Below are 13,446 nucleotides of genomic sequence, written 5' to 3'. Positions count from 1 at the left end.
GTCCACAGTCGGTGTCATGGACTTGTCTTGTTGCGGTCAGATCCACACAGTGACTGGGAAGGTGTGACAGCTTGCAAATTGAGTGACTGGCGGGGAGCGCTGGCGCCAAGAGAGGCAATAAGAGGTGAGACAAGAATGAGAGAAGAGGAACATTTCTGGCTGATTGGGTTTGAATAAGAACAGCGAGCCTGGAACTGCCTGAAAAAAAGGTCAGCATTTTCATGAATCTTTTCGGCAGCAGTGCGGGAGGCTTTAAATTTAAACTCACGCTTGATTGACTGGGAAGGAGACGCCCGGTTCGCTTCGCCTCTTTCGGGGAATTTGTGAGCCCTTGATACACTTGTAGCGACAGGTGGCTTCAATTTTAGCTTTCAAGTAGAGATGATGAAACAATTTGTTTTTATGAAAAGTGTCACTGTTAATGCAGAATGCAAGACTTGAACATGAACCAAAACACGTCACAGGTTTCATTAAACAATTCACTCATTTCTGCTTCCATAGCAGCAGCACATCACTGATAATAGCCATAGGCCTGTTTTACAAGAGACATAAACTCACTTGTTTTGCTTTGACAAGGGTCTGGATCACTAGATGTCAGTACAACAAAAGTCCTGTTCTGCTGCCATGCCGTGATGTTGTGGTACGAAGTAAAGTGCTTTAAAAGGCATTTTCTGGAAGAGACGTAGGTGGGTGGGCACAGACACCTTGGCCTTTCCCATTGTGAAATCTCAAGAGACTCAAGAGTCAGAGTTAGTGGGAGTGACTAGAAAGGGCCAGATCAGAAATGAGTATTTCATAAGGAAATAAGAAACAATGGACAAAAAGTGAGTGGAATAATGTTGGATGACCAAGATGGAGTTAAGCAGAGAAGCACAGTTTTTTCAAATTAAAATATTTTTCTTGACCTGAGATGAGTCATTTCAGAGTCCCGGCTCCTTCGTATCTCTCCTCTGAAGGTCTGCGCCAAGAAAACATGGCAGCTTAAATGATCAATACAGTCATTGATGTGCTGTCTCGTGTCGATCAAAGCGCCGGCCGCTTTGCAGTCCAGTGCGTGACTCTCAGTGTTGGGCCTCAGCCATGTAGCAGTCAGAAAGTGGCATTATGGAAATTGCAGAATCTCATGAAAAGGGCAGCTGGAGGCCTCCCCCCGGCAACCCTACACATCCTGCTTCTCATCAGCCAACCTCCCGACTTGTGCTCCTGTTTACGCTGTTTATCAGTGGCCCTTAAACCTGCCAGCACTCCATCTAATCTCCTCCCCGCCCTCTCCGTCCTTCTCAGAAAGCTGGAACCTCCTTCTTCGTCTGCTTTAATTGTTTTCCACCTGAGAACCTCAGGACTGCTGAGAGCAATTAGCAAGAGCTTGCCCACTGTAACGTGTTGCTGGCCCGAATCTTCAGGAGCCGAGAGGAAAAAGAGTGAGAAAACAAAAAGGGACAAATGGACAGAGGCTTCCTTCTCTGGCGGTCATTGGAATGGAAATCGATGCTAATGAATGGGCTGATTCATGCTCAGAGGTGATAAGGAAATGACCGGCTTAAGAGGCTGCCGCATGTGCACGTTTGGGTGTGTGACCAGAAAGCATGATAAGGATATTTGGGATTGAGATTCTGCAAAGAGCAGCACAGCAAGGTGCGGTAGGACCATTAGAATGAGGTGGAAGACAAAGAATCGGTCGATTGACATTCATGTATTGACTCGTGGCTTCTTCTTGTGTTTGTCGACTTTGAGTCTTAAAACCAACGTTGTCAGTGGACTGTAAAGATCTTCTTGTGTATCAGCTCTGTTGGCTTCCGTGGATTTGGTAGTGTTGCACTACTCCAGATTGGTCTTGGTCTCGTCTCGGTCTCAGGATTTCGATTCAAAACCGGTCAAGGACGTCAGAGAAAACTGTCATAATTGGTGAAAGACGGATTGTGGCTTTTATTACGTTTTCTTTTTTTCCTCAAATGGATGCACCAAAGAGCCACAGTGGATGCTTTTTTTCCTTGTTGAAAAACAAGTGAAAGGTCCAAAAACCCCATTCACTTATCATCGGTCCCTATATAAAGTACTCCACCAGAGGTAGAGGCCCTGGTAATGTATAACTAGTACTAGTACTGACATCTCAGTATGTACTAGTTTTCAACAGCCAGACTTAGGTCTTCCACAAAAATGTTGCCAAATCAGACTGGGGAAGAATCAAAAGGTTACCAGCTGCATGACAGAGGCAGACACCTAGATGTAGAACCCTGACTCCAGCAGTTGTAAGATATTCTGCCGATCCATCTGCCCTCTCTTTAACCTGCAGTTACAGCCGCTGTGTAACTGAAGCTCAGGTATTAGTGTTATTCCACAGATAATCTTGCGTAGATTTCACCTTACACTCAAATAACCCCATTTATAGCCCTTCAAAAACATCTACACCCGTGACACAGAGCTTGTTTGGACTGCGTTTATGTGCAAATTTTCTCATGAATATCAAATTACCTTTCCCCGCTGATTAAAGAGGAAGTGGTTAGTTATTACAAAAGGTTTACAAAGCCAAGTGAGGAAACAGGTGGCGGCGAATGAGGTAAAAATGTTCTCCAAAAACCTCTAATTATTGTGGGAAGGTGCATGAAAGTGCTACAAATTAGCGCAGGCTTCCCGGTGGTACCAAACATGTTGCAGGTTTAGGGGAGTAAACATATTTGCATTGCATATTTCTTCACGCGTTTTTTTTCGGCCTGCAGGGCAGCGGGAGTTTGGAAGGTTTAGGGCGGATAACAATAGAAGCGGGAGATCAAACGATTTCATTTCTCTTGTAACTGGGAGTGTGGGGCCTCATTGGGTGTCTCTTGTGGGAGAAGTGCTCCAGATTCATCTATCCATTTCCCCTTTGTTTTCTGTCTTGGCCCTCTGAAATATTTAGCAGGGATCCCTGATTATACACACTCCACACACTCCATTTACACATAGCCTGATGGCAATTTTCCCTCCACTACCCCTCAGGCATCAATTGTCAATTTTCATTCAGCATCAGGGTGTGGATAGTTGTTCCCACAGGACGTGCTATACTTCAGATCTCTCCATTATAGCATAGTGCTGCTCCAGACTAACACTCTTTTCCCAGTTAAGTTCAAATTCATTACACCACTGGAGGCTCTGGTGAGAAATCCCTTTGTGCCTTCAATCCCCATCCACCATCTCCACTCCGCTCTTCTCTCAGCAGCGTGGACAGTGCAATTGTGAATCAGCCCCATGGACTTCAGTCAAAAGTGGAGCTATATAACGTGGCGCATCCCAAAATATTCATGAACGAGCAGCTACTCTCCAAATCCAACTTTCCTGACTCACTCATACGTTTCAAATTGGGATGCTCCAATCAGGATTTTTGCTGCTCATCACTGACAGATATCACATGGATTGAATATCAATTTGCAATCGAGTCCCTTTGTGATGTAAAAAAAATGAACCACCAAATCATTTCAATTCAGACATGTTTTATATACCTCTTCAAGAGGAAAAAATAGAAAAACCTTGCAGAATGCAGCCACTATTCTGTCAAAAGGACAACTGGAAGACATTTTACTCAAGAGCATTCATCTTCCATCAACCGTTCCATCAAAGTTCCCTCATTTTCAAAAGTTTTGGCGAATGAACGCAGCATCCAACAAAAAACAAAAAACTTGTGGGTATTGCTAAACGTTACCTGTGCTTACAGCCTGCTGCCAAGGGACCATCACTTTCATGTTCTGCCGTGAGCCCTGAAAACTCTCCATGCTGCGTTCAAATGTATATTTAATTCGTGGCATTGAAGCCTTTTAACGTGCTTCCCTCAGAGCATTGTGCTGGAGGATGCAAAATTGACCACATGACAGTTTGATAAAACCTCCACGGCAGCTATGCTGCTGCTGAGTGAGCAGCGACTAGCGAGCCACCAGAGGGTGCATTCATTGATGACCCTGATAACAGCTGATCATGATCGATGGCCGACTGATCGGCGTGTCCCTAGTTTCACATGTTGAAACTAAATCTCAGTAAAGGAGTCAATAAAGACCAATAAGAAAAATAAACCTAATAAGAAAACAAAACTTCTACTCTCACAAGAGGATCTCAAAAATAAAACGGGAATACTCTACTATATAACAACTAAGGGAGCCGGAAAAAACCAATGCAATTCAAAAAAGAACGAGTTGGCGACAGAGTGAAGAGGAACCAGGTTATCAGGCACAGACACACTGGAAAACAATAGGAGATCGAACAGTCAAAACTGACAAAATGAAAGCACATGGCAAAATGTCCATGGTCCAGAGATGAATCATTCAGGTTGTTGTCAAGACAAACGTAGAGGGCCATACCAGGGTGAACACATGTGACAAATGACGTGGATTGTCTTCTGACCGGCGTTTAAATGTTGCACGGGGAGATTGCAGGATCAGGTACAGGTGTGTGTGTCTGTGGCGGGAAGAAGTGACCCCCAATCCTGGAAGAGAAGAGGGAGAAGAGGCGGGAGCAGAAAACAGGCCAAACCATTTTGAACCGACGGAGGTGTGTTCGTGACACGATATTTGTCATCGAAAAGTCCAAGCAGCAGCAGAAGCAGGTGCAAGTCGTGTTCAGCAAATTTAGAAAAAGAAGAAAATACACTTGATGCAAACTGTTGAGAAAATTGGAACAACAGTGCATCATGAATAAAATTCTGAATAAAATTATATATGAATATAATAAAACGTCTACATAGCATAAAATATTTTTCTTTTTAAAAATAAACTCTAGAGAAGATAAGTAAAGTGTAAATGAAAGTATCGCTGTAAAATTCATTCATTTTCAAAACTTCTCCAACAGGTGCTTTCATTTCTTATTTCTTTTCTAGAGCTTCTCCATTGTTGGTAACTATCACATATTTGCAGCTGTGAATTCAATGACTCACCACTGCCACCATATGTGGCAAGTGTATTAAAACTGAGCGTCTTGCAGCTCTCATGACCCAGTGGTGTAAAACAAAAAACTTTGAAACATGGAACAACCATGGGCCTTGGCCCCATGGTTAAGAATCGCTGGTATAGCGGTTCATTAAATAATACCTACAAAGCCATACTCAATGTTTCGTGACTGTTCAACATGAAACCCTTCGTCCAAAAAATGTTTTGCCAAATTCCTTTGTAGTCCTTCTTCTCCTATTTCAATCATCCTCCATGCTCACACCTTCCTCTTCATGTCCTCCATGTCTGAACCATCTGTCTTCCTTGTCCAGTCTTTTCTGTCTTTTTTTTTGGGACACTTTGGTGGGACAGGATTTCCCACTATCTCACCTCATGAGCTATAAAAAAGTTTGTAAAAAACGGATCATGATGACAAAACAAATGGTAATATCACTTCACATGAAGTAGTCACCTTGCTATAATCCTGCCAACCCCGAAACGCCTCATTCCTCAGATTTGTTGTTGTTCACATTGAAGATGAATGAGCTCTGAACTGAGCTGTCGAGCAATCGTAAATAAAAAATCAGTTCTCTAAAATTCATAATGAACGAGATGAGTATGTAGTCATTCATATTTAATGTGCTCATGTAGTTAATCAGACCATAAATAAGCAGCTGAATGTTTCAGTGATTTTAAAACGTCTTCAGCAGCCGAAGAGTGAGACGAGTTGCGATCAAAGTGGCAGGTCTGTGGTAACTAATAGTCTCCTGGCGTTCGATACAGCTCAGATGCTAATCAGATATGTTGGCTGGTGAGCTGAGAAGCTCAGGGGACACCAGTTGAGTTCAAATGGAAGCCTTTGACCTCAGTCGAGAAGTCTGAGGATGATTCCAGATCAATTCATTTCATCCTCAACTGTTTATTGAAGATGAAATAAAGGGGCAGCTTGGCGCTTCTAACAAGGTGTTTCTTGGTCCTTAGAGACTCTAGGTTGGCTGGTCAGCAACAAGCTCAAGCACAGGCTCTCCTCCTAGAGTGCCGTAGGTCGGTCCGTCCCTCTGCCCAAGGAGCCAACCAGCAGAGAGCCCTCAATAGAAGCAAGATTCAGTAGGTTTATTTGTTATTTCCACTGTGTACACTTGTGTAAAGAAGAATGAGATTAATGTTCCAACCTAAAGGCGCGACATAAATAGTCCTTCTTTGCTGCACGGTCTGTCAAGAAGCAGCATATCTCCTTGGTCACCGTTGATAATACAAACTCCCACATTTGGTTGTCTGCCAGTTGTATCCACAAAAATAGAAAAGCCATTAGTTGACAACCAGAATGCTTTTAATAGACTAGAGAATAAGACTTGTCTTCCTTACCTCGGAAATGGAGGCGATGCACCTCTGCATCAAAAGAATGCAGTTGAGGCGATGCTGGTATTGGTGTCTCTTGGACACCTGTCCAGCAGGGAGGAGCTCAGATCATGGGTGGGAGGCAGCTCTTTCCTTGGAAACCCCCCTACTTATCCTATGAGAATACCAAGATGTTCCAAGGTCAAGTGAGAGTCTTAGTTTCTCCAGCATGTCATGGGTCTGGTACGGGGTTCCCTACCAGTTGCACTCCAACAGGCAACCACAGAAGACTTGCTCCAGTTAAAACATGGCTAACATGAAATACAAGCGGAGTCGATGGCTTCTGTGGGGTTTGGAGTGAACTAATCCTGCATCAGCGCATTGTTAGGACTGCCCACTTTATTGTTTTTCCTCAGACGAAGCTAAAAAATAAATATGGAAATGCACAAAACAAATAAATACATGAATGTAGAAATGAATACATGTTAAAATACAAGCATAAATTAGGATTTAAAAGTATAAATAAGCATAAAATATGGCTATTTATTTATGGATTATGTTTTTATTTTTGTATCTGTTTATGCATTTGTACATTTATTCATTTATTTGTTCTTTTATTTCTGAATTTATTTGAAGTACTTATTTATTATTGTGACATTTTTGGTCCTTTATACATTCATTTACTTGAAAAAAAAAAAATTTACATCATTGTTTTCATGATCAAACGTCTCATGACTCATCTAGCCGAGGAAGAGAAAACCTGAAGGCCACCAGAAGCTTGTACACAACTATCCTCCTTGTATAAAAGAACGGAGCACATTCAACACGTCTGCAGATGCACTGATAACACTATCTGCCACCAAACGTCTCCCTCAATTCTTATCCACTTGCGTACGAGCCAGTCGACCAATTGTGTGTGAAAGTTGCACAGGGATTGCAGGTGGAGATTTCATCTCTTCCCTGCGATATTCCGGCCGGATCTGTGCTGTCTTTTGTAGTCCGCAGGATATTTGAGCGTACATCAAGTTTAGATCAATACGGAGGTTATTTCACTGCGATACAAAAGCTTTAGACGCGATGGGGGTGGGGGAGTGGGGTGGTGTGGACATCGCCCTCTCGGCTATAAAGCAACCGTACATTCAATAAAGGCTTTGCAAACACAGCTAGAACCATCTCCGGAGATGCTTCCCATCCCATTCAGGAGCATTTATCTTTCCAATAAGAAACATTTGCTGAGCTAATTGGTGATAGATTTGTGAGCAGAGCGCCACCTGCTTCTGTTGTTCAAACTAATAAGCAAGAGAGCAAGTTTCCATGCGAAACCTTGGAGTTGTTGGAGAAAATAATGATTTTCTCCAAGCCCTGCTCTTCAGCCCACCTGTCAGTCATTTTTAGGCGAGCGGTGGTCATGAATTGTTTATTAATACACTGTGAGACATTAGGAGGAGATATTCTGTGAGCTGGAAAATAGATCCATTAGTGGCTAACTGCATGGGAGGAGGAGACGCAGGAGAAACTACTCCTAAAAGGTTTTTCTATTGCATCACTTAGCTTATAGTTGCCAGAGGAGACCGTCCGCTCTGCTGCAGGATCAAAGCCGGATGTAAAAATCCATGCTGGGTGATGTTCTGCAGATTTTTCCGCCATTGTTCACTTGTTATGACTCTGCACTGTGGCCTGGTGGTCTGCCTCGCTAATCTGACACGCTGAAGATTCAGAGTTCTCGCTTGCTTCCAGAGAGGCCACTCCATGTGCTCTCATCACAAACAGCTCGTGCGACATCTTCCGCCCTCATTTCATCATCAAAAGGTTTGAGTCAGGGAACAGTCATTAAGTCAAAACCCAGTGCTTAGTTGGCCAGCGACACAGTTTTCGGCAAGTACCTGTGATTCGCTGCTGTGGATTTCTGCTACACAGTTGAACTGTGACACTTTCTCAGACTTCAGACGCGGTTTAACCTCAACAACATGAAGACATGCTGTTTTAATTGACTCACACTGTCGCAAGACTGATGAAGTCCGTCCAAAGTTTGGCGGCAGCTGAGCACAGATTTTGGTGACTGTGTTAAGACAGGTGGAGTGCAGCAGGCAGGTGACTCTGCATGTGAGAACTCACATTTGAGCTTGCACAAGAGCAAACGTGACCAGCCTCTGGGATAAACTGGATGCTGTGCAGATGGGCCTCTTGTTGACAAGAACTGATGCTGTGCAGATGCACATGTGTAGGTGTGACACAGACCGAACTCAGGACAATAGAATCACAAACGGCAAATGCTATCATGAGGTTTCAAAATTCGCGAGGAGTTTACTTTACTGTTACAGGTCTCACACTGGATTGATTGGAGGAGCCACCACAGGCAAAGTCCTGCAGCACTGCAGGCCAGGGGTCTTGGAAGGTTCTTCATTGAAGACAAATGTAAGGCGCTTCAAAAAAAAAAGACGACAAGCACAAGGTGTTACACAAAGTCAGCATCAAACACTATGTGTCACATGCTAACAAGTAGTGATGAATAGCTGAGGTGTCATGAAACAGTGTTGCAGGGTTGATGAAAACGTGTCCTATTTTTCAGAGAGGACTAGATGGCGCTCTTGGTTTAGAAATGACATGAGGTTTCAAGTCCAAACATATTACAGCAGACAGTGCCATCTGGTGGCCTCTGAAAATCAGGACACTGTTTCATGAAACCTCATCAACCCATCACTAAAAACAATTACAGAGTTCTTCCTTAGCCGATGTGAGGGTTTAGGGTAGAGGATGTTGCCATGCTGCCAGTTGCTCCCCCCGGTGGCTGATGGACTGATGTGATGATTCTGTCGCCATGTATCCTGCAGTGTCTATTTATCAATTATTTATTATTTGTTCCTGTCTGTTGATTTGTATGCCATGCCGTCCAGGTCTGAGAGAACAGATATTTCATCCATGCTATATGTCTTGTACTGTAGCATATTTGACAATAAAGCTACCTAACCTAATGTGCATCACGCTCATGGTGCCAGTGGTGTTGTCATTGTTCCTGTCTTGAGGCGTCCCAGGAGGCACAGCTGTGTTGAGAAGTTACACTGTCCTTCATTTTGTATCTTTATTGTTTTTTTTCTGAATTGATGTCCTCTTATCATATTGTCAAAATCACATTTAGTAATATTTGCAAAGTTTTTGTAACATTTGAGTGATTTGGTGGCTTTAGCTTTCTGGGCCAGCTTGAATTGTCCACAGTATAAATGGCTGGACAAGTCTTGGACAAGAAGCATGGCAGCCATGAGTCCTTCCACCAAACATGTCATATAAAAAGATACGTATCAAAGGGGATTGAAACACTATCGAACTCATATTCCAGCTTTAAAAATTTACTTGTACAGTGTTTCCATTGGGGGTCTGCCTTGTTGGGGCCACACCCATGCTGTGGTTGGACACCTAGTGGCGGGCCACGGAACTGCATCCTTGACCCGCTGGCCGTGAGTTTGTAACCCCTGGAATAGTCTCTTTTCAAACCATTCATAACGGTTTGTGAGCGTCACAAGTATAGTTTGGACGTCTCCATATTTTGCTCTTTTAGCAAACATAGCAACTTGGACTGGGCTTTCTTGTGTTGAGTGAATGTTATACCTGGTCAACACTCCTCTGTAAAATGTTTGATTACAGTAAAAATACAGTCACCTCAGTTCTATTGGTGGAAGTGAGAGTCGGGGGGATGATACTAATCTCAACGTACATGACAGTTCTCCTGTTTATCTGCTTAGAATAGCTTATATTTTATTTTGTCCAACCATACTTGGCTCATATAACTACTTGAAAAAAGTAATTCTTCTAAACTTAGGTGTGTTTTGCATCTTATTGAAACCACTGGCTACATGCTAACATAACAGCGCTGTTAGCGGAATGATTGAGAGCATGCACAAGACGTGAGAATCGTGACTCAGCTCGTCTTTAGACCAAGAAACACCTCATTTCATGATGGAATAACGATGGTGCCTTACTTCGATGGACCTTGTCAGCTGGACACTAACACCTCTGATTATCAGCCTGTAATGTAGGCTACATGGAGAGCTTGAGTAATGAACTTCGGATGTGCTTTCACTCTCACAGGAAGGAGCCAGGCACCAAGTATAGCGTTTGATTCATGCTTTTGGCCTACTCCAAAACCCAGTGGGACAGATTCCAGAAACACATTAGTTTTGCTGTCCTTGCTAACTGTATCATGCGGTGGAGTACATGCACAACAGAATATTGCTCTCCCAATTCTGCTCTCATTTCTATTGACAGCATAAGGTCATTGATCTTCACTCAAATCCTAAAAGAGAATGTAGGGAAGTTCTTCCACTAAAATGCGAAAAGGAATATTCAACATTGTTTAACTTCCCCTCTCAAGGCACTTTTATGTCTGTCCATCAGCGGCTCGTTCCACCTACTCCAACTCATCACTTGTCAAAACATTTTGCTGACTGCAGCGGTCTCGGTAATAACCACTGCAGGGCAAAGCAGTTAATAATCTCAAGTGGACTTTAGTATTCCCACCACCCTGCCTTCTTAATCGGCATTTCACGTATTGAAAATCAATGTTCATAATAATGGAAAGCCAACGCCACTCCCCGAGCGCTCTGTATCCACTGACCCCATGTCACCCGTTCAGCGGTTTCGCCAGCTCTGAGGTGTTTACTGAGGCACTTGGTGGGGAAAAAAGCAATCAGACAGATTTGACAGCAGCCCTATTGTCTGGTTTCCCTTCGGAGACTTAAAATCTGCGACTTGCTGGGGCAACACAAAATGCCTATCTATGTCTCTCTGTCTGTTTGTCTGCTGGTCTGATCTATCTATCTATCTATCTATCTATCTATCTATCTATATATATATCTATCTATCTATCTATCTATCTATCTATCTATCTGTCTGTCTATCTATCTATCTATCTATCTATCTATCTGTCTGTCTGTCTGTCTGTCTGTCTGTCTGTCTATCTATCTACCTGTCTGTCTGTCTGTCTATCTATCTGTCTATCTATCTATCTATCTATCTACCTGTCTGTCTGTCTGTCTATCTATCTATCTATCTATCTATCTATCTATCTATCTATCTATCTATCTATCTATCTATCTATCTATCTGTCTATCTATCTATCTATCTATCTATCTATCTATCTATCTATCTATCTATCTGTCCGTCTGTCTATCTCACTATCTATCTATCTATCTATCTATCTATCTATCTATCTATCTATCTGTCTGTCTGACTGTCTGTCTGTCTATCTATCTATCTATCTATCTATCTATCTATCTGTCTATCAAGGTCAGTGGAACTGAACTGGAATCACACTTTTATGAACATTAAAGTGCTCAAAATGTGCAATTTTCCCCCGCGTGTTCCGACACCACAGCCGGTCTCAGCTGCTACTTCTTGTCTCCGGTTCTCCAGGAGATCGGCTCTGGTGGTGGAGCTGCGGACACGCAGGCGAAAGCAACACATTTTGAGCGGGGTTCACCAGGCTGCTGGGGATGGAGGCGACCAACGGGCATCAGGGTTGGTGGATGGCTGAGAGGAGGTATTGTCGAGCACTTATTGTAGTCTCTTTGGACACAAACTTCAAAGGACCGAAGGCGCTACCCTGAGTAACACCACAGAATGAAATTGTACACGTATGATTCATTGTCATTGTGTTTGAAATCCCCGTTCATACTGGCTTAACTTGAAGCGCTTTGTTGCTAAACGGGTGCGTGCACGTGAGCATCAGTAGTTGATGTCACACTTTTATCACTGTGACTTCAACAACTGTTTACTGAGACTCCCTGTGAGAAAGAGCAATCAGATAAATCAGACGAGAAGCCTTCAAGTCTATTTTTCCTCTGGAACCTTTAAAAGTCTGCCGGCTGTTATCGCGACCCAACCTCAACAGGAAACAATAAACAGTTGAAGACTTAAACTTCCTTGTGCCGAAAAGCAGTGTGACGCACAGACATCAGAGCTTTGTTGCAAATATCATGACAGCGAACTGCAACACAATCCAAGAGAAAATTAGGGATGGCGGCCCTCCCTGTCTGGCCTATAATAGGGTTTTTATGTGGCGGGGTGTGAAATAAGGGAGAAGAGAAATTACAAAGCACCTCAGAGGGCCTGTCTCGTTATTATTAGTTTTAGATGAAAAACACTAGCGCTACCCGAGAGGCAGCAGAATACAGCGAAGGCAGGCGCGTCTGACATTTGAAGGGACGGCCATTTGGGATTTGGAGACTTGAGGATGTAAGAAAAAATAAAACAGACTAAAACTATTTGCAGGAACCTCAAGGGCTCACTGAAGTATTGCCTTGTCCCAATGGCCCTCTGGACAGGTCGGGCCTGTTTTATTGCCCTATTTATTTCTTTATCGTAAACATGTGTGTATGTATTTTTGTGCACCCTATTTATTTTGTATACATTGGTGGGCCTCTATTTTGATCATCTGAATATCCTGTTTTCAGATTATGAAAGGCGTTATTAAATGCTTAGGATTAGTGTCTTATTCATGTGGGTATATTCACAGAGAGAAAAAGCAAAGTGTTTTTATTTTCGTGAAGAAGAAAACTGAGCTGTTGGATTCCCATCCGTTTGCCATAGTTCACAAAAGGTTTTGACAACTTCACGACTGGTGTTTTTCTTAAAAATACTGTATGTGGAAATTGATGGACAGTCGCAATATCTCACCCGGCAACACTGCGTCTGCAGAGATGAGCGGTTGCACCGTTACCTGAAATTGTCTGGACAGAGTGGAGGCGGATGGCAGCATCCGGCCGTGCTGTCAGTGCCTCGCTTGGATTCAAAAGTTGGAGAGTTAACATGATGAAAGTTTGACTTTTTGATTTATCGATGGCAGATTTGGGTGTAACAGCAGCCGCTGCAGAGCATTTCCAATTTTCTGACTGGGAACTGAGCATTGATTCAAACTGCCAGTTTCAGCAGGACGCCGGTAGAATGCAGAGCGGTCGGCAGGCCTCGGACTGTTTTGTTCCGTCAGAGCCTCAAATGGATGTGAATTATTTAAGCTAACAATCTCTTTTGTGACTTCACAAAACCATTTTCACGCTGGAAAATCTTCCACTCACTTACGTTGAAAAAGTAATCCAACTACTGAACTTATTACTGTTAAAAAGTAACTAAGTAACTTACTGTAGCTTAGAACTAACCTAGTTAGCAAGCCACTATACATATTTTGCTTCCAGAAAATAAATAAATATAATATTTAAATATAAATATT

This window comes from Synchiropus splendidus, chromosome 1 (assembly GCF_027744825.2).
Source record: "Synchiropus splendidus isolate RoL2022-P1 chromosome 1, RoL_Sspl_1.0, whole genome shotgun sequence".
Lineage (NCBI taxonomy): Eukaryota > Metazoa > Chordata > Actinopteri > Syngnathiformes > Callionymidae > Synchiropus > Synchiropus splendidus.
This window is presented reverse-complemented; position numbering follows the sequence as displayed.